General features: G+C 48.6%; 1 long non-coding RNA gene, 1 other non-coding gene and 1 pseudogene across 2 annotated transcripts; 1 reads left to right on the top strand and 2 right to left on the bottom strand.

The window, feature by feature from the left end:
• Positions 1-3,808: 3,808 nt before the first annotated feature.
• Positions 3,809-3,880, bottom strand: TRNAW-CCA (transfer RNA tryptophan (anticodon CCA)). Its single transcript has one exon. It is a non-coding gene; the product is annotated as a tRNA-Trp (tRNA).
• A 452-nt stretch (positions 3,881-4,332) lies between these two features.
• On the top strand, positions 4,333-9,362 carry LOC135967963 (uncharacterized). The gene is made up of 2 exons (XR_010582335.2): positions 4,333-5,212; positions 5,303-9,362. It is a non-coding gene; the product is annotated as an uncharacterized lncRNA (long non-coding RNA).
• Positions 9,363-14,409: 5,047 nt separating this feature from the next.
• LOC102136001 (large ribosomal subunit protein uL22-like) lies at positions 14,410-15,204 on the bottom strand (annotated as a pseudogene).
• Between the last annotated feature and the right edge of the window lie 9,101 nt (positions 15,205-24,305).

Raw genomic sequence — 24,305 nt, 5'->3', positions numbered from 1 at the left:
TCAGCCTCCTGAGTATAGCTGGGACTACAGGTGCATGTCACCACACCTGGCTAAGTTTTTAAATTATTATTTGTAGAGATGAGATCTTTCTATGTTGCCCAGACTGGCCTCAAACTCCTGGGCTCCAGCGATCTTCCTGCCTTGGCCTCCCAAAGTGTTGGAATTACAGGTGTGAGCCACCACACCTGGTCAGAATTTTACTTTTGGTTTACAGAGTAATGGTGAACACACCGCCAGCATCTATGGTGTTTGCCATGTGCCAGGCACTGTTTGAAGCTCTCTATGTTCACTCACGCAGTGTGAACTCTAATCCACTCACTGAATTCTCTTATTTGCCCTGTAAGATGGGGACCACTATTATTCCCATTTTACAGATGAAGAAGTTGGGGACTGAGAGGTTAGATAAACTGTCCCAGGCCACACAACTAATCAGGGCAGGAGTCAGGATTTCCAGCCAGGTCCTCTCACTGCAGGCTGGAACATTTACCACTATTCTTTACTGTTTGTTGCTTTAAAATAATAAAACACAGGCAAAAAGATTTTTTTAAAAATCTGTTATCTTGCCACCCAGAGATCATTACCGCTAATGTTTTGGCCTTTTCCTTTCTAGTCCTGTGTGAGTGGGAGTCTATGGGTCCCTGGCATTCTGTCTGTTTTATACAAATGAGACCTTCCAGTTCTGTAATCGCTCTGGACACTTTTTGCCTCTATTCCCAGCCACTGTCAGTTTTGTGTATCCCCTGGAGCACGAACTAGGCTGAGATCACCCAGTTTCTTTCTGACACTCAGATTCTAGAGTTCCGTCTCCCACAGGCAGCTCCAGGGAATGAGGTCGTGAGGACTCTTCACCAAGGCCTGGCCAGGCAGTGTCCCCCAGGGCTGAAGTCCCCGCTGAGGAAGGCTGCCCCTCCTCTGAGGTGGGAGTGGGGCTGACGCTAAGGAGTTTCTCATGCTGAGTATCAAGTTCAGATGGCTCGTGGGAGGAACAGAAGGTGAGTTCCAGATCTTGGCTTGTGCCGCTTAGCTCTCCAGCTTTGGTGACATGTGCTCAGGCTTTAGCCCATTGAAGGAACAGATTCTGATAGGAACATTCTCGGTTCTGAAGCCCAAGCTCATTCCTCCCCTCTGGAGCCAAGGATGCCAGTATGTGGTGTAAACTAAAACTCCTAGGCTCCCCAGCCAACAGAACGGACCCCTCCTCTCGGCCAAGTGCATTTTTTTTTTTTTTTTTTTTTTTTGAGACGGAGTCTCGCTCTATAGCCCAGGCTGGAGTGCAGTGGCCGGATCTCAGCTCACTGCAAGCTCCGCCTCCCGGGTTTACGCCATTCTCCTGTCTCAGCCTCCTGAGTAGCTGGGACTACAGGCGCCCGCCACCTCGCCCGGCTAGTTTTTTGTATTTTTTAGTAGAGACGGGGTTTCACCGTGTTAGCCAGGATGGTCTTGATCTCCTGACCTCGTGATCCGCCCGTCTCGGCCTCCCAAAGTGCTGGGATTACAGGCTTGAGCCACCGCGCCCGGCCGGTGGCCAAGCGCATTTCTAAAGTAAACCTGAAATACGATTTCACGCCGTGGTGGGAATGGGTAGTCGTGCTTCCTCATACCTTCCTCCCTTTGGAATTCAGGCACAGTTGCCCAGCATCAATTTTAAACGGAGACCTTGGCCGGGCGTGGTGGCTCATGCCTGTAATCCCAGCACTTTGGGAGGCCGAGGTGGGTGGATCATCTGAGGTGGAATTTGAGACCAGCCTGACCGAAATAGTGAAACCCCATCTCTACTAAAGATACAAAATTAGCCAGGCGTGGTGGTGCACCTACTTGGGACACTGAGGCAGGAGAGTTGCTTGAACCCAGGAGGCATAGGTTGCAGTGAGCCGAGATTCTGCAGCCTGGGTAACAAGAGCGAAACTCTATCTCAAAAAAAAAAAAAAAAAGAAAGAAAGAAACAGAGACTTTAAGACTGACTTTTCGTAGCAATAAGATACCAACGTGACAGACAGCAGGCCCTAAAAGAAATCAAAGAATTTTATACCAAAACGTAGTTCCTTGACTTTTTTTTTTTTTTTTTTTTTTTAAGACAGAGTTTCGCTCTTGTTCCCCAGGCTGGAGTGCAATGGCATGATCTTGACTCACAGCAACCTCTGCCTCCCAGGTTCAAGCGATTCTTCTGCCTCAGTCTCCTGAGTAGCTGGGATTACAGGCATGCACCACCACGCCTGGGTAGTTTTGCATTTTTAGTAGAGATGGGGTTTCTCCATGTTGGTCAGGCTGGTCTCGAACTCCTGACCTCAGGTGATCCGTCCGGCCTACTTTTTGTTTTGTTTTTGAGACAGGGTCTCACTCTATTGCCCAGGCTGGAGTGCAGTGGTGTGATCATGGCTCACTGCAGCCTCCTGAGCTCCTGGGTTCAAGTGATCCTCCTGCCACAGCCTCCTGAGTAGCTGGGACCACAGCGGTGCACCACTACATCCGAGACGGGGTCTCGCCATGTTGTCCAGGCTGGTCTTGAACTCTTGGGATCAAGAGATCCTCCCTCCTGGGCCTCCCAAAGTGCTGGGATTACAGGCATAAGCTACCATGCCTGGCCCTCTATTTTTATAATATGGTCGAGCAGTTGTCAATTTGTATATTTAGTCGCACCTGACCACATATTTTGAATTACCACAATATTCCATTTTATTCTTTTTTCAACTCAGTCTGATCTGCTGTTAAATATATCCATTGTGTTTCTAATTTCAAGTATTAAATCTTTCATTGCTAGAATTTTTTTTTTTTTAGTTATTTACACATATATTTTTATTGTTTATCATTCTCTAGTTAACTTTTTGGTCCCCTCTTTTATTTTTTGAAAAAGATTAAACATATCCATTGTGTATTCAGTATCTGATAATCTCCATACCGGAATCTGTGGATCTGATTCTGCTGTTTTTGCAAAAACAGTAGACAGCAGAATCAGCTTCACAGATTTTATTTTCCTTTAAAATATATTATGAGTAAATTTCAACTGAGACTTTCTATGTGGGAAAACTAGAAGGCCTATTGTGAGGGTGTATTTCTCTCAGAGAGAATTTACCTCAACTTCTGCCAGCATCTGTGGGGTCTCCTAACCTGGGAAACTATAATTTCTTGGCCTGGGGGTTTTGGACCATGTAGGTGGAGAGAATTCAGACCTGAACATCATGTTTCATAATATTAGATCCTATGAACCCTCCAACCAGATGTAATACACGGTAACAAATGTTAGACAACATTGAAGTGAATATCCAGGCCTTACGGCTGTGGCCAAATTATAGACCTGCTGAGAATGAGGTGTCAATTCAAGTGTCAGAGAAAGGACCACCAGAGAGACCATCACTGAGACTAGGAATACCTGAAAGTGCAGCAGACAAAAAAAGAGAATTTCAAGGCAGGCAGGGAGAAGACGGAGATGCAAAAGACACCAGTCCTTAGGGTGGGGAGCACACTTCCGGGACGCGAGGGACCCCTTCCAGGTGAGAGCCCAGGTGAGTCGGCGAGGGGGCAGAAGTGGGCGTGGGCGTGGCGGGCAGGGCACCCTCCCTGCGACCGGGCTGGGTGGCTTCCAGCTCCCTCGGGGTTCACTCGGAGGGTTGGTGGTGCCCCTCTTACCGGAAACTCTTTCCCTCGGAACGGAACGGTTTTTTTACTCCCAGGGAAAGGAAAAACGAGTTGTTTTCCCTTGCGTTGGAAGGACAACAGATCTTGCACGGGGCTTAATTTCTTCATTTATGACTTTTATTCTTCTCCTTCCAGTTCTCTACAATTAAGAAAAAAAAAAAAAAAAGCCCAACTTTGACCCCGACGTGACTTGAACACGCAACCTTCTGATCTGGAGTCAGACGCGCTACCATTGCGCCACGAGGTCACAGCAAGCATGCGACTTCGCATTGCTAAAGACCTCGTTTCTCCAGTATGGTCGTAGGGCTTGAAGGCTGCGGAAGAAAAATGCCCTCTTTCCCGAATTCCAGCACCAATTTAGAGCGCTGGCGAGTGTCGTTTCTCGGGTGTGGGAACACTGATGCGCTGGGACATCCCAGACTGAACTGCGGCGCCGCAGCGGAGCGGCTACCCGGCGGCCGACACTCGGGCTCCGCCTTCTCCGCGTCGCGGAGTGACCCGGCGAGGGGACGCCGGGATGCGGGGACTGGCACCGGGGGGTGGGACTGAGGAGATGCCCGGGTGGAGGCCCGGGATCAGGGGGATCCCGGAGCCATAGGGATTCTGGGAGGGAGCGAGGGGACGCAGGGGAGAAGGGGACGCCGCGGAGGCTAGGGGACGTGGGGGTGGGTGACTCCGAGGAGCAGTAGGGACGCCGGGGGTTAGGGGGGAGGAACCAGGGACTGGAGGAAGCCCAGAGGGCAGAGGGACCCCCGGGCAGAGAGGACTCTAAGGCGCAGCGAGGGGACGTCGGGGCGGGCGAGGGGACGTCGGGGCGGGCGAGGGGACGCGGGCGGAGGAGAGAACGCCGAGGAGGGGGGTGGGGTGACTCCGGGCGGTGCTGGGGACGCCGGGGCCTGGCGGGGGGCTGCTGGGCGGCCGGCAGAGGCGTTCGCGGTCGCCGCTCGCCAGGTCCCGTGCCTCCTGTGAAGCGGCGACGTTGTCGTCGGGAGGCGGCAGGACCCAGGCGTGGCGGCCGAGAGCGGATGGCGGCGCGGGGTCGCGGGGTCGCGGGGCTCAGGGCTGCTCCTTTCTCCTCTCCTCTCAGGGGACAAGCACGGGGGTGCGGAGGGCGACGCCCACGACCAGGAAGCAGCTTGCCAAACATACTTGAAAAATGCCACAATTCTTTTTCTTTTTGAGACAGTCTCGCTCTGTTGCCCAGGCTGGAGTGCAGTGGCGCAATCTCGGCTCACTGCACCCTCCGCCTCCCGGGCTCAAGCGATTCTCCTGCCTCAGCCTCCCGAGCCTCCCGAGTAGCTGGGATTACTGGCGCCCGCCACCACGCCCGGCTAATTTTTTTTTGTATTTTTAGTAGAGACAGGGTTTTGCCATGTTGGCCAGGCTGATCTCGAACTACCGACCTCAGGTGATCCGCCCGCCTAGGCTTCCCAAAGTGCTGGGATTACAGGCGTAAACCACCAAGCCCATATTTTATTATTTATTTATTATTATTATTTTAAAACAGGGTCTTGCTCTGTCGCCCAGACAGGAGTGCAGTGGCACGATCTGGGCTTACTGCAACCTCCTTCGCTTCCAGGTTTCAAGCGATTCTCCTGCCTTAACCTCCCAAGTAGCTGAGATTACAAGCGCACACCACCACTTCCGCTAACTTTTGTATTTTTACTAGAGACGGGGTTTCACCATGCTGGCCATGCTGGTCTCGAACTCCTGACCTCAAGTGACCCGCCATCCTTGTCCTCCCAAAGTGTTGGGATTACAGGCTAAGCCACCGTGACTGACCCTGGCATGGTTTTCAATGGCTCATTGTCCACTTAAGACTCCGGGCTCTTGTGGGAGTCTTAAGTCCCTGATTTGTACAGTACTTTCTTCTTCCTATTAAATAAGAAAAATAAAACAAGTGAGTGAATGCTTTTTTTTTTTTTTTCCCGACGGAGTCTCCCTCTGTCACCCCAACTGGAGTGCAGTGGTGTGATATGGCCTCACTGCAACATCTGCCTCCCAGGCTCAAGTGATCCTCCTGCCTCAGCCTCCCACTTAGCTGGGATTACAGGCGTGTGCCACCATCCATTGCTAATTTTTGTATTTTCAGTGGAGACGGGATTTTGCCATGTTGGCCAGGCTGGTCTGGAACTCCTAGGCTCAAGTGATCCTCCTGGCTGGGCCTCCCAAGGTGCTGGGATTACAGGCGTGAGGTACTGGGCCTGGCCAATAAGTGAGTGAATAAATTCTTCAGTAAAAAAGCTAGTAAATAGGCCGAGTGTGGTGGCTCATGTCTGTAGTTCCAGCACTTCAGAAGGACCAGGAGGGAGGATCGCTGGAACCCAGGAGGTCGAGGTTGCAGTGAGCCATGATCGCACCGCTGCACTCCAGTCTGGGACAGAGCGAGACCCTGTCGCAAAACAAAACAAAACAAAACAAAAAACCTTATTAAATAAGAAAGATAAACTCTCCTGGTCTGTTGAAGAACATGAAGCATCAATCTTAATTCAATAAATACAACACCCACAGGGCTTTATGCCTTTTAGAAAAGGAAAGATCTGGCCAGCGCAGTTGTTCACACCTGTAATCCCAGCACTTTGGGAGGCCTAGGCGGTGGGATCACCTGAGGTCAGGAGTTGAAGACCAGCCTGGCCAACATAGTGAAACCCCGTCTCTACTAAAAATACAAAAAAAAATTAGCCGGGTGTTGTGGCAGGCGCCTGTAGTCCCAGCTACTCAGGAAGCTGAGGCAGGAGAATTGCGTGAACCCGGGAGGCCAAGGTTGCAGTCAGCCGAGATCGAGCCATTGCACTCCAGCATGGGCAACCAGAGCGAAACTCCATCTCAAAAAAAAAAAAAAAAAAAAAAAGGAAAGAAAAAGAAAAAAAGGAAGAAAGAAAAGAAAAAAGAAAAGAAGGCCGGGTGCGGTGGCTCAAGCCTGTAATCCCAGCACTTTGGGAGGCCAAGACGGGTGGATCACGAGGTCAGGAGATCGAAACCATCCTGGCTAACACGGTGAAACCCCCCTCTCTACTAAAAAAAAAAATACAAAAAACTAGCCAGGCGAGGTGGCGGGCGCCTATAGTCCCAGCTACTCGGGAGGCTGAGGCAGGAGAATGGCATAAACCCGGGAGGCGGAGCTTGCAGTGAGATGAGATCCGGTCACTGCACTCCAGCCTGGGTGACAGAGCGAAACTCCACCTCAAAAAAAGAAAAGAAAAGAAAAGAAAAGAAAAGAAAAGAAAAGAAAAGAAAAGAAAAGAGAAAAGAAAAGAAAGATCTGGAAAGGGCCCCTGCCTTTACAGAAAGAAAAGAGGAAGCATGTTTGCTTTTCCCCGTGAAGGATCTAAGGGCTCCCAGGGTGCCTCTAACATGTCACACAGGAAACACGTCTTTGATAATTTTTGTGTTTGTGTCCAGATGTGAGAGAAGAGCAGGAATTTAGGATCAACTGTGAGTCCTGAGGTGCCAGCCCCCAGGCTGTCAGAAAAGCAGGAAGCCAAAGGCTCCTTGTCTTTCCTCTGGGAGGGAAGTCAGCGGCAATTACCGATTCCACCTCCAGGTGGCCAGACACATAAGTCTCCTCCTTCTTGCTTTGGATGGCCCAGGGTGGATTGGACCCTGGTGGGGGCAGCTGGGGAGTGGTGTGCTGGGTTCCCTTTCTGCTGATCAGGAACTTCCTTCCTTTTTCCAGCATCAGCCACACAGCAAAGTCACTGTGAGAACTTCAGAACCTGCGTCCAGAGTCTACTGGAAGGCTGCCCCACACCAAGGAAAGACCAGTGTCACTCTATTTCTTTTTTTTTTTTTTTCTTTTTTTTTTTGAGACGGAGTCTCGCTCTGTCACCCAGGCTGGAGTACAGTGGCCGGATCTCAGCTCACTGCAAGCTCTGCCTTCTGGGTTCACGCCATTCTCCTGCCTCAGCCTCCCGAGCAGCTGGGACTACAGGCGCCCGCCACCTCACCCGGCTAGTTTTTTTTGTATATTTTAGTAGAGACGGGGTTTCACCGGGTTAGCCAGGATGGTCTCGATCCCCTGACCTCGTGATCCGCCCGCCTCGGCCTCCCAAAGTACTGGGATTACAGGCTTGAGCCACCGCGCCCGGCCCAGTGTCACTCTATTTCAATAATTTTTTTTGGCCAGGCCAGGTGGCTCACACCTGTAATTCCAGCACTTTGGGAACGAGACCCTGTCTAAAAATAAAAACTTTTTTTAAAAAATTCGTATTTGTTTTTGATTGAGGGTCTTTGTTGCTCAGGCTGGAGTACAGTGGTGTGATCACAGCTCACTGCAGTTTGAACGCCTAGGCTCAAGTGATTCTTCCACCTCAGCCTCCTGAGTAGCTAGGGTTACAGGTGCACAGCACCACACCCATAATTAATTAAAAGTTAATTTTTAACTTTTTTGTAGAGACAGAGTCTCACTATTTTGCCCAGGCTGGTTGTGAACTCTTGGCCTCAAAAATCCTCCTGCTTCGGCCTCCCAAAGTGCTGGGATTACAGGCATGAGCCACTGCACCCAGCCTCCACCGTGTTTGGACCCCTGCTCAGATTTGTGGCTACACCTGTGATGTCCTGGCCCCTATTTTCCTGGGATATGGAACCAACCACTGTCTTGTGTTCTATGACAGGGGCATGACGTTAAACTACAGTATGGTGTTGTGATTACATGAAGAGATTAGATCAAGTGACTTATGCAGATGTGGTTACAGGGTCCCTTTAAAGACCGGGACCCTGGCTGGGCACAGTGGCTCACACCTATAATCCTAGCACTTTGGGAGGCTGGGGCAGGCAGGTCGTTTGAGGTCAGGAGTTCAAGACCAGCCTGGCCAACATGTGAAACCCTGTCTCTATAAAACAAACAAACAAATAAACAACTAAATAATAAAGACTAGGACCCTACTTACCAGGGCAAGGACTAGGAGTGAGGCAAGCATGCAGTTGTGCAGGGTGGAAACCCATCTTATGTAAAATTTTGATACTTTGTTCACCAGAGATTTTTGCACTACTTTTTACTTTTAGAAATATTGAATATTTTAAATGTCTTGATTGCTGAGTGTTTTGACAGCTCTTTGAATTCTGCACCTGAGAGAGTTACTCAGTGCCTCGCCCTCCTCCCAGCTCTGCTGTTGCCCAGAAATTGTAAAGAATTGCTTCCTTATCTTAGAGTTTGTATATACAAACACTAAACCTTATTTATTTATTTATTTATTGAGACAGAGTCTCGCTCTGTCGCCCAGACTGGAGTGCAGTGGCGCGATCTCGGCTCACTGCAAGCTCTGCCTCCCGGGTTCACGCCATTCTCCTGCCTCAGCCTCCCGAGTAGCTGGGACTAGAGGAACCCACCACCACACTTGGCTAGCTTTTTGTATTTTTAGTAGAGATGGGGTTTCACCGTGGTCTCGATCTCCTGACCCTGTGATCTGCCCACCTCGGCCTCCCAAAGTGCTGGGATTACAGGTGTGAGCCACCACGCCCAGCTAAATCTTACTAAAAAACAAACAAACAAACTATATTCTGTAGAATATAGAAAATCGACAAATACAAACTAGGATAATTACCAACATTGGCAAGAATATGTGGAAATAAATATTCTCATGCAAGATGGAAAAAGCATGTATAAATTGGAACTTGCTTTTTGGATTGTAATATGATGAGTGTTTTTTAGACGCTTTTGTCCAGGCATTTCTATTTCTAGAGAATATGTATTAAAGAAACAATTAAGGATAAATGCAAAGATATGCCCTCAAGATTGTTTTCATAAAAATTGTGTTTATAATTATGATGCCCTAGAGCATCTTGACTGTCCATTGTACAGATGCAGTCTGGATTTCCAGGGTATGAGGCCGGGAAGCTGACCCTGGTGAGGGCTGGCCCCTACGCATGAACATACAAGGCTCCTGGAGTAAAGGGGTGTAAGAGTGAGGACTCAGAGTGACTACTGTGGAGGAGGCAGAGGGATGCAGAGGTTACACCACAGGCACATTATGAGTGGGGCTGCCTCATCACTGAGAAAAACACACATAGCTTGGCTTCCCGGCCTCTGCTTAGTTTTGTATCATCTCACACCTGGGTAACTGGTGAGTGTGTTTGTGTTTGTTTTTGAGACAGAATCTCACTATGTTGCTCAGGCTGGAGTGCAGTAGCACCATCGTGGCTCACTGAAGCCTTGACATCCTAGGCTCCAAGGGATCTTCCTGCCTCAGCTTTCCAACTAGCTGGGACCATGGCCACCATCCCCAGCTTTTTTTTTTTTTTTTTTTTTTTTTTTTTTTTTTTGAGATAGAGTCTCGCTCTGTTGCCCAGGCTAGAGTGCAGCGGTGGGATCTTGACTCACTGCAACCTCCGCCTCCCAGGTTCAAGCTATTCTTCTGCCTCAGCCTCCCGAGTAGCTGGGATTACAGGTACGTGCTACCACGCCCAGCTAATTTGTGTATTTTTAGTAGAGACGGGGTTTCACCATGTTGGTCAGGCTGGTCTCGAACTCCTGACCTCGTGATCTGCCCGCCTCGGCCTCCCAAAGTGCTGGGATTACAAGTGTAAGCCACTGTGCACAGCCTTGGCTCCTGTTTTCTAAGGGGCTGAAAATGTTCCAGCTCCCCCAAAGCCCATGGAAGATGTCATTTATCTTTTAGATTTACACATTCCTAATTCTGACAAATTCCAATCAGAACTTGAAAACTGAACCCTGAAGGTAAAAGGTATGCTGCCCCCTGGAGTGGGCTATCTCTACCACTACACCAAAGGTTTGGGGGACAGCCTTGCTCTTGCAGGCTGGCTTCTTGGGAAGTATCTGCTGACACAGTGATTTTGGGAGTAACACTTGTGAAAGGAAATGGGAGTCGGCCGGGTTGGCAGGGAGAGCCGCCAGGCCAAGATGCACGTGTACAAACTATCTCTAGATGCCTGTATTCTCTGCCTGCCCATGGGGAGCTCTGTTAGGGGAATCCCACGTTCCATGGAAATGGCTTGCCCTGTGCCACCACCTTGCTCAGTCACAGGCCAGGGCCACTCCTGCGGGATGGTGACATTGGTTGGAAAGCTGAGGTAGGCAAAGGCCAGCTGTAGGCTGTCCACTAACTGCCCTTCTATGGCTGGACAGCAAGTTCTCCCTTGGAGGAGGACCTGGGGGCCACATCTGGGATTTGCCACAGCATGCAACATACAGATTTTCCCCCTCTTTGTTTTTTGCGGATTTTCCTGTTTTTGCAGATTTTGTTGGTTTTGCAGATTTTCCCCGTTTGTTTTTTTACCCATCTCTGATGTCCTACTTCAACCACCAATCCCAACTATGAGTGCCCAACTGATAGGTGACTCCAGATTCCTGGGAGCGAGGTCTCTGGATCATCTTCTCCAGCTCCCCCACTCCCTGCTAACAGGGAATTTAGCTCAAAGGAAAGAAAGGAACTCCTGTTTCATGGTGACAGTAAACCTTTCTTCTAAGTCCCAACATCAGCTAGCTATGCCACTCTTCAGGAGGAAAGATACCGTTGAAACTGGTGGCATGCCTTCAGTTTCCATCAGAAATCCTCACTGGGAGTCAGTGTGGGCTTCATGTGGAGCCCCAGACAGAGGGAGCCTCCACCAGGCTGCAGCCTCCTCACAAAAAAAGGCCAGTCTGAGGTGGCTCACACCAGTAATCCCAGCACTTTGGGAGTCCAAGGCAGGTGGATCACGAGGTCAAGAGATCGAGACCATCCTGGCCCACATGGGGAAACCCTGTCTCCACTAAAAATACAAAAATTAGCTGGGCGTGGTGGCACGTGCCTGTAATCCCAGCTACTCAGGAGGCTGAGGCAGGAGAATCGCTTGAACCTGGGAGGCAAAGGTTGCAGTGAGCCGAGATCACGCCACTGCACTCCAGCCTGGGGACAGAGTGAGACTTTGTCTCAAAAAAAAAAAAAGCCAATCTTAACTTCATGATAGGGGAGATGGAGGAAGAACAAAGTGGAGTCTAGCTGCTACTTGAGGGTAAAAATGCAGACAAGGGAGTTTGTGAACATTGGGCATTTAGATTTTCATGATGATTTTGTTTGATGCCAGATTTTCATTCATTTCATATGTTGTGCTCAAGGTCCTCAAATGGGAAAGAAACCCTCTCTTAAAATGGGAAAATCCAAAAAGGTTACAGATGGAAACAATTGCCTTGTCTTCTCTCTCTGCCTGTCCCCCTTTTAAGGCTTCTGTGACCTATTAGGCTTTGATTTGTCCCAAGACTTGGTTCAGTTCAAACTCATGTAAATGTGGCTAAACAGTCAGGGCCTAAAGTCTTTCAATGGTCTGTCTGATTAGAAGAGTGCCATGTATGTTCAATGGTCTCAAGACACTGGAGTGATTTGGATGCCCATTGCACTGGAGAAATGGAATGTTGGAAGTTGAAAGTGCTATGTCTGTTGGGGTAACAGCTTGTGAGTGCAACTAGCAAGAGACAAGGATCCTATCTAGCCAGTCCCTATTTGACAATAAACATGACTTTTTCCATTTATCTTTGCCCCCATGACAATTTTGACTGACCCTGTCTTTGGAGATGTTTTTCAGCCTAGAGAGCTGGACTCGGTACTTTATGAAACCCAAAGGCCACGCTTCCTCAATGCTCACAAATTCAGCTGATGATGAGTGTGGCTTATTAGTGAGGGCTGTGCGCAGAGAGAAGCCCAGTGGCAGACAGAGCTCTGTAATTCTGTCACCATTAATGAATATGAGGCTGTCTTTCTTGGACCACCACAGCTGTCTTCCAACCTGCTATATGATATTCATTGTAAAAGAGAGAGCTTTGTCCTAATCAGGTTTTTTGTTGTTGTTTGTTTTGTTTTGTTTTTTGAGACAGAGTCTCGCTCTATCACCCAGGCTGGAGTACAGTGGTGCGATCTCGGCTTGCTGCAACCTCCACCTCCCAGGTTCAAGCTATGCTCATGCCTCAGCCTTCCCAGTTGCTGGAATTACAGGCACGCACGACCACACCTGGCTAATTTTTGTATTTTTAGTACAGAAGGGGTTTTGCTGTGTTGGCCAGGCTGGTCTCGAACTCCTGACCTCAAGTGATCCATCCGCCTTGGCCTCCCAAAGTGCTGGGTTTACAGGTGTGAGCCACTGCACCTGGCCTATTCTAATTGTTAATCGGAATTTACTTTTCTGGGTTTAAAATGTCTTCATGGGCCTGGCGTGGTGGCTCACACCTGTAATCTCAGCACTTTGGGAGGCCTAGGCAGGCAGATCACTTGAGGTCAGGAGTTCGAGACCAGCCTGGCCAACATGGTGAGACCGTGTCTTTACTAAAAATACAAAAATTAGCTGGGCATAGTGGCACGTGCCTGTAATCCCAGCTACTCGAGAGGCTGAGGGAAGAGAATAGCTTGAACCCAGGAGACCAAGGCTGTGGTGAGCCAAAACTGTGCCACTGCACTCTAGCCTGGGCAACAGAATGAGACTCCATCTCTAAATAAATAAATAAATAAATAAATAAATAAAATTTTAAAAATGTCTTCAGCAACACAAATAAGGAAGATCTAAGGTATGGAGATCCATTCTACCTAGAAAGACGTAGCAACTATGCCAGAGGGCCAGATGTCAGGACAGGGGCTCAAGTCCTTTCTACCTGCTAGCTGTGTGACTTTGGATAGGCCACCCAACTTTTCTTTGCCAGTTTTCTCAACTCTAAAATGTGTGGAGTATAACCTATCTCAAAGGGTTATTGTAAGGATTAAGGGAAGTAATGTATGGAAAGGGGTTCCAGAGAGAGCAATTTTTGGATTCCTGATATTTAGTGTGCCTAGTGTATTTAGGCTTTCACAGGTATCTTGATCTGTTTTCTGTTGCTATAACAGAATACCTGGGGAATCTGGGTAATTTATAAAGAATAAGTTTATTTAGCTCATGGTTTTGGGAGCTGATAAGTCCAACAGCATGGTGTCAGCATCTGGTGAAAGCCTTCTTGCTGTGTCATAACATCGTAGAACGCATCACATGGCGAGAGGGCAAAAGTGTGCATGTTATCTCAGGTCCTTCTTCCTCTTGTTATAAAGCCACCAGTCCCATCATAGGACTCTGCCCTGATGACCTTATCTAATCCTAATTACCTCCTAAAGGCTTCACCTCCAATAAACAGGTGAATTTTGGGATTTAGTTTCCAACACACGAAATTTGGAGGACACATTCAAACAATATCAACAGATATGTCAGAATTTAGGACTTCATGGGTACAGAGTTGACAAGTGCTGTAGGGCTGAGGTGTATAATTTAACCTACTTCTAGCTTCTCTTCAAGCATGAGTGGCAACTAAGTTTGCTGTTAATATTTACAGTGGAGTCACATAAACCTAAAGACACCATGGTGTGAATGGGCCCCTTTTTCTAAGTACTTTGTTGTAATGTTGGTTTTCTTTTTCCCTTTCTCATTTCTCCTCTAAATTTACTCTTTCTCTGATTAGGCCATATGGAGTCCAATCAAATCACTCTGATTGCATGCTCAGAATCCAGATTGTGTGAACTTCTTGTGATGCTTGATGGATGTGTAAATTGGCCACAGAATTCGTGTGAATCTGGTGTGAATCACCACAGAATGATTCACAAACCAATTCTGAGTGGTCTGGAAATGCAGATCTTTGTTATTTTATCTAATATTTTTTCCTGAGGACCTATTATTTTCCTTGTACTGTATTTTGCATGCATTATTTCATTTAATCTTTGCAACAAATCTATTTTTGAATTCTCATTGTACAACTTTACCTCCTTTAATGGCCTTCATTAATTTTCCTCCATTGTTTTCCTTTTAATTGCATTTATTTTAATGCTGAATTCACTCCCGTGCCGTAAGTTTTTGTTTCTTCAGTTTCTTCTGGGATATCTCTTTCTTCTGGGCAACCTTTTCTTCTGGTTTAGGAACAATCTGTTCCTTTTCAGTAAGGATCACGTCAGTGTGGCAGAGAGAGCTCATGTATGGGTTAATCCGACCATAGGCTCTGTAGGTCCAGCAGCGCATCTTCAGTGCTCTGTTCACTTGGATATGCTCAATGACCAGATAATCTACATCTAAACCCTTAAGTTCAGCATTACTCGCTGCATTTTTAAGCATGTGCAGCAAAAACTTAGCACTCTTTTTGGGTCACCGACCTTGTGTCCAGCCCCACTGCTTGCCAACTTCATTATTGTAACGTCAGAAAGGTACACACTGTTTCCGTAAAGTGACATCTTTTGGATACTTCGTGGCTTTTCAAATATGCATACCCTTGATGGCCTGGGCAGGTTCACAAGTGTTCTTTTTTGAGTGGAACACGAGGAACTCTTGGATCACAACTATGAATTGCATACCTTAAAGTGAACGTGAAGATTGGAACCTCTTGACTTGCATGATTTTGTGGGGTTCTCGGAGGTCAAGTGACTAGCGAACCATTTTCACAGATTACCTTGAGCCGCTTAGGGCTTTTTTATGTGGCATATCTTCCTTTAAAGAGCCTTTTGCTGTCCCCCCAACCAAGAGATTTTCTGCTTTAGGCTTCCATTCACATTTTGATAATATTGTAAGGACTCTTGCATCTTTATAGAGATTTTTTTTTTCTTTTCCCCAAGACGGAGTCTCACTGTGTTGCCCAGGCTGGAGTGCAATGACACGATCTTGGCTCACTGCAACCTCCGCCTCCCAGGTTCAAGCAATTCTCCTGCCTCAGCCTTCTGAGTAGCTGAGAATACAGGCGCCTGCCACCATGCCCAGCTAATTTTTGTATTTTTAGTACAGATGGGGTTTCATTATGTTACCCAGCTGGTCTGGAACTCCTGACCTCAAGTGGTCCACCCACCTTGGCCTTCCAAAGTGCTGGGATTACAGGCATGAGACACTGCGCTGGCCTGGAGATTTTTTGAAAAACATGTTTAATCTATGGTTCAGTCCATTGACATCTTCCCTTTCTGAAGAAAAGTGTTCCTTTTTTTTCCTTTTATAGAGATGGGGTTTTGCCATGTTGCCCAAGCTAGTCTTGAACTGCTGGGCTCAAGCGATCCACCCGCTTCCGCCTCCTAAAGTGCTGGGATTACAGGCCTGAGTCACCGTGCGCTGCTGAAAATGTTCCTAAGAATAAAATTGTATTGATTACAGATTACCCCAAACACTTCAAGAAATTCTGGGCCAGGACTTAGGCCCCCATATCCCACAGAACCATTAACCAATCCTGAGGTTCTTTAAAGGAAAGAGAGGTACAATCCACACCTTTTTTTGTGGGGAAAGGTGGCTCCTCTAAGCCCTATTTTGAGGTTCTGATGTTTCTTGTCATCATGAGCAAAAAGGCAGCCTGTCTGCACCAGTACAAACTATTTTTAGATGCTCCTATTCTAAAACCTAGTTCTTCATTCTCTGTGGTTTTGGTTCTTCTCTGCAGGGAATGACCTTCATTTATTTCTGTTCCTATGCCCCCAATTCAGTTTATTTGATGAATGTTTCCAAAGGTTCAATGGGTTTCAGTCTAAATTTGTCCCAGAGGCTCTAGAGATGTCCGGCTGGACAGTGGGCCTCACTGAGGACGTCTGTCCCTGAGCTGGAGGCACGGCTTCCCATGGAGGCACTGCCACGTGGCATCCACACTTCCCACAGTACATCGACTTCCCGAGGCCGCCACCCGACCCTGGTTACCTCGACCCAGACAGACCTGGGCGCGAGGCAGGGAGGCCGCAGGAAAGTTAGAAGGGCAAGAAGCCTGGAAAGCAGTCAGAGGCTAGGCCTGGCAGACCTAGCATAGAGGTGCAGCTCCAGCCCTGGGCTGACATGCAGACGAGGCCTGGGACTTAGGGGCCCCAAGACAGGTGAGCGTGGCCTTCTCAGCAGGATCAGAGTTCCGGGTTAACTAGAAGGAAGGCCCACGCAGGAGAAGCAGGAGCACGAGTCTCTCTGCCCAGACTCTGGCCAGGGTCGGGCCCTGGAACTCTCGCTTTATCCCCGGCCCACGCCCTCCCGGCCAATCCCAGCTGAGGCTGTGCGTGCGTCACAATGGGGCTCCTGTGACGTCATGCTGGCCCGGCCCCGCCCCACCCCACGTGCTCATCTGGAACCGCCTGCCCTACTTGCTGCACCATGGCGACAGTACTTCCCCTCCGGCTCGGGCCTCCACCTGCCCCCATGCTCGGTCCTCTGTGGAACCAGGAGCTGTCCCACACCTCATGGAGACATACTTGGGATGAGGGACAATGACTTGCCCAGGATCACCTGGCCAGTTGGAAAGGAGGAAGCGTCCCACACCCGTCCCACACCTGTCTCCGAGGGTTGCTGCGTCCAAGAAGCCCACCCGTAGGGGTGAGCCTGAGTACGCGAACCCAAGCAGGAGAAGGGGGCTGGGAATCTCCGTGTGGCTGGCGACCCCTGCTCCTTCTAGGGCCTCTGCCTCTAGGTCTTTAATAAAGTATATACAATGACTGTATCAAATGCCTTTAAAAACAGTTTTTTTCTTAAAAAAAAAAAAAGTAGCTATATGTTATCATGAAATGTGATTCATATACCATACAAAAATAGCTAATGTTATATTGAGATAGAACTCACATGCCATAGAATTCAGTGGTTTTTAATATAGTCACAGTTATGCAGCCATCACCAAAGTCAATTGTAGAATATTTTTATCATCCCAAAATGAAATCTTAACCGTCACCTCCCAATTCCCCTGAATTAGTCAGAATTCTCCAGAGAAAGGAAACCAATAGGACATATAAGTATTTGAATTGGCTCTTGCAAGTCCTAAGATCTGCAGGGTCAGTCAGCAAGCTGGAGACCCGGAAGAGCTGATGGTTTTGTTCTAGTCTAAGTCCAAAGGCCTAAAAGCTAGGAGAGCCACTGGTGTAACTTCCATCTGAAGGCCAGTAGGCTCAAGACCCAGGAAGAAGCAATGTAGTTTTAAGTCCAAAGGCAGAAGAATTGTCTCTTACTCAAGGGAGGGTTTTCTTTGTTCTAATCAGGCCTACTCACATTTGCAATTTGATTGGATGAGGCCCACCCACATTTGCAGTGGGCTTTACTCAGTCTACTGATTTAAATGCTAATCTCATCCAAAAACACCCTCACGGACACACCTGGAATAATGTTTGACCAAATATCTGGGCACTCTGTTCCTCAGTCAGGGTGACAAATAAAATTAACCATCACATCTGCCAGTTTCTACAGCCCAAGGCAACCACTAGTCTACTTGCTGTCTTTATAAAGGAATTGCCTGTTTTGAGTATTTCATGTAAATGGAATCATACAGTGCATGGCCTCTCAACTCACTGCAACCTTCGCCTCCCAGATTCAAGAGATTCTGCCTGAGTCTCCCAAGTAGCTGGGATTATAGGCATGTGCCACCACACCCAGCTAATTTTGTAATTTTGTATTTTTAGTAGAGACAGGGTTTCACCACGTTGATCAGGCTGGTCACAAACTCCTGACCTCAGGTGATCCATCCGCCTCGGCCTCCCAAAGTGCTGGGATTACAGGCATGTGAGCCACCACGCCTGGCCACATTTTATTTTTCCATTCATCAGTTGGTGAATATTTGGGTTCTACTTTTTGGCTTTTTTTTTTTTTTTTAGAAGGAGTCTCACTCTGTCACCCAGGCTAGAGTGCAGTGGCGCGATCTCGGCTCACTGCAAGCTCTGCCTCCTGGGCTCACGCCATTCTCCTGCCTCAGCCTCCCGAGAAGCTGGGACTACAGGCGCCCACTACCACGCCCGGCTAATTTTTTGTATTTTTAGTAGAGACGGAGTTTCACCGTGTTAGCCAGGATGGTCTCGATCTCCTGACCTTGTGATCTGCCTGTCCCGGCCTCCCAAAGTGCTGGGATTACAGGCGTGAGCCACCGCGTCCGGCCCAGTGTCTTTTAAAATTATCTTTGTAAACTATTCTTTGTTGTGTGTGTGTGGTCACTGAATTCTCTGTTCCTTTTCCTTAGTGGTCAATGTTAATGATCCTTAATTATCTGTAGCCATAAAACCAAGAAATAAAATGAAAAGAATTAAAAAAACCTCTTCCACACTTTGCAGATTTGTTCTGAGTTGAGGCGCTCCATCAGTGCTTAGCCAGACCTCATACAACTCTGCTTTAATTTTTATCCCTGCTTGCAGAGAGTCTAGAGATCAGCCAGAGGAATAAGCTTCATGTCTGCTCAGTTCTTTTTGGAGCATGTGTCAAGCCTTGGGCATGCACCTGGCTTCTCTAGATTTCCTGGTATATGCGGGAGCTTTTCTTTTTTCTTTCTTTTTCCTTTGAGACAGAGTCTCGCTCTGTCACTGCAAGCTCCACCTCTCGGGTTCACGCCATTCTCCTGCCTCAGCCTCCCGAGTAGCTGGGACTACAGGCGCCCGCCACCACCCCCAGCTAATTTTTGTATTTTTAGTAAAGACGCGGTTTCACTGTGTGAGCCAGGATGGTCTTGATCTCCTGACCTCATGGTCCGCCCGCCTGACCTCATGGTCCGCCCACCTCCGCCTCCCAAAGTGCTGGGAGCGTGAGCCACCGCGCCCGGCTATGCAGGAGCTTTTCGAAGCCTTTATTTCTCCATGTTTCTCCCTCCCCAGCCTCTTCCCTCCTAGGCGCTCTGGTGTGTCTGCTTCTGGCCCCATCTGTTTTCCCTTGCTCCAGGTGGCTACAGCTGGCATATGCCTTTAAATACTTTTGACAAACACTGCTGGGAAGGTGGCTCCAGTGCTGAAAGTTCTGAGGGTGATGAAACAAAGGCAAGCTTCTGAGTCAGCCCCTCTGGCTGCTGCCACACCGGTCGAAAAATACAATCACAGCCTTTTGAGAACAAGGACCTTATTGGCCTCTCTGGCACAAGCAAGCTGCACCAGGAATGTGGGCCACCATCTCCATGGCTGCTTTCTGAATTGGGGATTGAGAGGTGATTGGGGGTTACATTGAAATGCCACAATATCTCTTACCAAAATTTAGCTGCCTTTTTTTCATTAAGCAGTCCCTCAGTGGTTGTTTTTATTATCCCAAAATTCAGGAAAAGTAAATTCTGACATTTTTTGCCAGTTTAATTGTTGCTTTAGTGGAGGGATGGGTTTTGGAGTTCTCTATTACACCATTTTCAGTGACATCACCTTCTTTAACATTCTTAAAAGCCCTCCTAGTCACACCCATACATCATTTTGAGGTATCAGAGAAGGGTCTTATCATTTATAATGGACAGAAATTTATTAGCTCACTGTTCTAGAAGGCTCCAGGATCTGGCAAGGGCCTGCTTGCTGGGTGGTCCCATAGTGGAAGGGCAAAGAAAGAGTGAGAAAGAGAGAGAGAGAGAGAGAGAGATAGTGCAAGAGGTAGCTGAACTGGTGCTTTTATAAGGAACTCACTCCCACAGTAATGAATCTTCTCCTGTAAAAATGGCATTAATCTATTCATGAAGGCGGAGCCCGCGTGACCCAAAAACCTCCCATTAGGCCCAACCTCCCAGCATTGCTGCATTGGGACCGAGTTTCCAACACATGAACTTTGGGGGTTGGACACATTCAGACCATACCACCATGCTTTAAACTATCATTTTATAGACTTAACAAATTTTCTTTTCTTTTCTTTTTTTTTTTTTTTGAGATGGAGTCTCACTGTCTCCCGGGTTCATGCCATTCTCCTGCCTCAGCCTCCCGCGTAGCTGGGACTACAGGTGCCCGCCACCACACCCGGCTAATTTTTTGTATTTTTAGTAGAGACGGGGTTTCACTATGTTAGCCAGGATGGTCTCAATCTCCTGACCTCATGATCCGCCCGCCTTGGCCTCCCAAAGTGCTGGGATTACAGGCATGAGCCACTGCGCCTGGTATACAATTTCTTGAGTTCTATGTTCACTGACAATCAGAATTCTTTCCTACTTGTCTCTTTTCACTGAGGGTGGGAGAACTAAGTAATAAAAACACCTCCCTTCCGCTATTCGAGTCCATGTTTCCTGCCACTATTTCTGACACTATTCTGGTTTCCCAACAGCGAATTCTGTGGGTGGAAGAATAATGTTTTTCTTGTAAGGACACCAGTTATATTGGGTTAAGGCCCACCGATATAATGGCCCTGGTTCCAAATACAGTCACATTCTGAGGTACTGGGGATTTGGATGTCAATATATGAATTTGGGAGTGGGGGACACAATTCAGCCTGTAACATACAGGAAGAGGGATTAGAGACGTGCACCACCGTCCCCGGCTAATTTTTGTATTTTAGTAGAGATGGGGTTTTGCCATGTTGGCCAGGCTGTTCTCGAACTCCTGACTTTAGGTGATCCACCCACCTTGGCCTTCCAAAGTGCTGGGATTACAGGCGTGAGCCACCACGCCCGGCCGACATTTTTTCTTTATAAATTATCCAGTCTTAGGTGTTCATTTATAGCAACACAGGCCAAGATAGCCCCTATTCAGAAATTTTTCCCATTGTTCTTCCCCAGCTTAATTTGAATCTCACGGGAGTAGAAGTGTACATACGGGCACAGACGAACACACACAAACACAGAGAGGGAAAGGCACCGAGAGTTTGGGAGACGGACAACGATTCAGTGCGGTTCTTTGCCAGTGACTTTCCCGTGCGGCACGGTGCCAGCTCCCTGCTCTGCTTTCGTCTGTTGTCATACTTATTTGGTGCCTTCGATCCATCCATTCTGAGATTTGTTCTCCCTGTGCCGTTTGCTGTCCGGTCTTCATTTGTGCCTCTCGCCTGGCCCTGGGCTCATTTTTATCCGTCTCTTTCTCCGGTGGCGTATTGGATGGGATGGCCAGACCCTGTTCCATGTTGAGCAACGAGGGTTCAGGAGGGGAGCATTTGGGCTAAGAGCCTGCAGCACACCAAGAGCTGTGGGGCTTTCCCTTCAAGCATCTGGAAAGGAAGTGCTGGGATTAGGCTGGAGCCCATCAGGCCCAGAGGCCCAGAGGCCAGAGACAGGAGGGGAGGCACCTTTGCCCAGTGTATCAGTCACACCTGCTGTCCCCAGCCCTCACCCAGCAGGGGTTGGGTGCTGCCCACTCTTGTTAACACCCACATTAGTAGCCTGTGCCTGTGCCACTGATTCCTGCTGGCAGGGTGAGGGGCAGGCAAGGCTGTCCCACGGCATGGCTGAGCAGAGCCCACAGCAGAACTCTATATATTTTTTTTAGAGATGTGGTCCTGCTATCTATATCGTCCACGCCGGAGTGCAGTGGCTACTCACAGGCATGATCTCAGATCACGGCTCACTGAAGCCTTGAACTGCTGGGCTCAAGTGATCCTCCTGCCTCAACCTCCTGAGTAGCTGGGACTACGGCACCGCACCACCACGCCGGGTTCTAATATAATAAATGTTGACGGCAGCTCTGACAAGTGCTGGAGCAGCACCTGGGCCCCACCTTCCCAGAACAGAAGGGTGACTCTGTGGCCTTTTCCTTGCTCTCAGTCCCAGTCTTCAGTCCACCTGAACACCATGCCTGCTCCCAGAAGCCACATTCTAAGCTCTCCTCTGGCGAGGTGCCTCCCAGGCTCAAGCAGCTTCCAAGTCCCCATTGACTCTGGTCCAAGTCTCAAACCCATTCATAGCCCTGGGTTTGGTGGCTGGTGTTTCATGGCACTGCCTGGCCTCTCCCTCCCAGTCTGGCTTCCCTTTTCCTGTGGCCCACCGCTCTCCCTGCATCTGTCACACTGGTCTCCATGCACCCCTGCTGAGCCCCCTTCTCTCCTGGCCCATCAGTTGGAATGGAAGTTCTGCTGTCCTCCAACTTTTGAATTCCAACCTGGCCTTTACTCAAGCCCACGCTAGGGAGCTTTTCCTGACTAGGAACTCCTTGAGCCTAACCTTATACCGAGAAGTCCCTGGGACCTCCACAAAGTAAGGGCTGATGTAATATGAAAGTTGTACAGTTGTCATCCCACGGACGGTTTGCAACTCATTGCAGGACCAGGCCCTGCTCAGCCCGAGGAGCGGTGTTGAATGGTGGGAAAATGGGTCAAGGTTTAGGACTCTGGTTTGGCTCCTCCCACTAGCTACCCTGTGTTCTTGGACAAATCTCTCCTTCTCTCTTGGTCTCAGTTTCTGCATCTGTAAAGTCAGGGCCCAGAGAACTGATTGAATCAGGTGTTCTTGTCAGCCTGTACGTTATAAGTATTTGGGGAGTTTCAAAAAACAAGATAAAACGGAATATCCCAACTACAGCTCCAGACCATTAAAATAATTTTATAGTTTTATGAGGGTAGAGCCAGACGTAGTTTAAAAAATGTTCCCGGCCGGGCGCGGTGGCTCACGCCTGTAATCCCAGCACTTTGGGGGGCAGAGGCAGGTGGATTACCTGAGGTCAGGAGTTCGAGACCAGCCTGGCCAACATGGTGAAACCCCGTCTCTAGTAAAAATAAAAAAAAATTAGCCGGGCGTGGCGGTGGGCGGCTGTAGTCCCAGCTCCTCGGGAGGCTGAGACATGAGAATTGCTTGAACCGGGGAGGCAGAGGTTGCAGTGAGCCTAGATCGTGCCGCTGCACTCCGGCCTGGGTGACAGAGTGAGACTCTATCTCAAAAAAAAAAAAAAAAAAAAGAAAAGAAAAGAAAAAATATATATACCCAGGTGATTCTAGTGTGCAGCTGGCTTTGTGAACTATGAGAATAGTCTCCAGACAATTCCACCTTTCCCAGTCTCCAGATTGACATCTTTGCTGGAGGAGGCCGAGTAATCTAGAGGGCCCTACTTATTCTGAACTCTTGGTCACTGAGCCCTGTGTAGATACCAAAGCCCCTGCAGCACTTCCAGTAGCAACAGAAGGAGCAGGTTAAAAGCAACAACAGGAACAATGATGAGGGTGATGATGGCAGCTGGTGTTTCCAGCTTCTCATGCGTCTCACTTTTCTTCCACTCCCTCTAAAGGGGACACTGCAATTGACCATCCAGATCCGCCTTTGGAAAAGAAACATTTCTTGGCCACACTGCTGGGAATGCTATTGGCAGACAGCCTTCAGCCATCAGGCCTCTCTAAACGTGCCTCCACCCAACCAGTCTAATTTCCTTCAGCAACACCCTTCTAGGGTGGGGATAAACACATGGGTTGGCTGAGGCCTCCACTGAAGGCAGCCAGTTTCTGCCTCTTCCTGACCCTGCTTCGTTCTCTTCTCTTCTGTGGGTGGCGATCACAGGGCACTCCCTAAGAAACCTGCACACTAACCTCCCTCTCAGATACTGCTTCCGGAGAGCCCAACCTGTGACCGCTAGGCCAGGAGGGGTCTGAGGAAGAAGATGCTAAGATGGGATTCTGGCTCTGGATCATCCACTGCCTGGCTGCTGATAAGGACCCTTTTGCTGGGGGTAGATGGAGTGGGCATATGCCCCCGCACAGAGCAGAGGTACCATTGTTCAAACTGTCACAGCTGGTGGATGCAGAGGTGGAAGGGAATGTACCAGTGAATGATGAATGTGGGAGAGCCAGTCATTGTCAGGAGAGTGGGACTGGAGTGGCTGCAGCTAAGCAGAGCCTGATTAATCAGCAATTTAAAGCTAAATGAGAAAAGCTGCAGGATTTCCTTCGGAGCACGTAAAGCCTCAGAAGGATGGAGAAAGCTGAGGCCCGGGCCCAGGTCTTAATTGTGAGTAACTGAACCCAAAGAAGGGGAACTCCGGCTGGGCACGGTGGTTCACACCTGTAGTCCCAGCACTTTGGGAGGCCGAGGCGGGAGGATCACCTGAGGTCGAGAGTTTGAGACTAGTCTGACCAACATGGAGAAACACTATCCTACTAAAAACACAAAAAAAATT

This window comes from Macaca fascicularis, chromosome 16 (genome assembly GCF_037993035.2).
Source record: "Macaca fascicularis isolate 582-1 chromosome 16, T2T-MFA8v1.1".
Lineage (NCBI taxonomy): Eukaryota > Metazoa > Chordata > Mammalia > Primates > Cercopithecidae > Macaca > Macaca fascicularis.
This window is presented reverse-complemented; position numbering and strand designations above follow the sequence as displayed.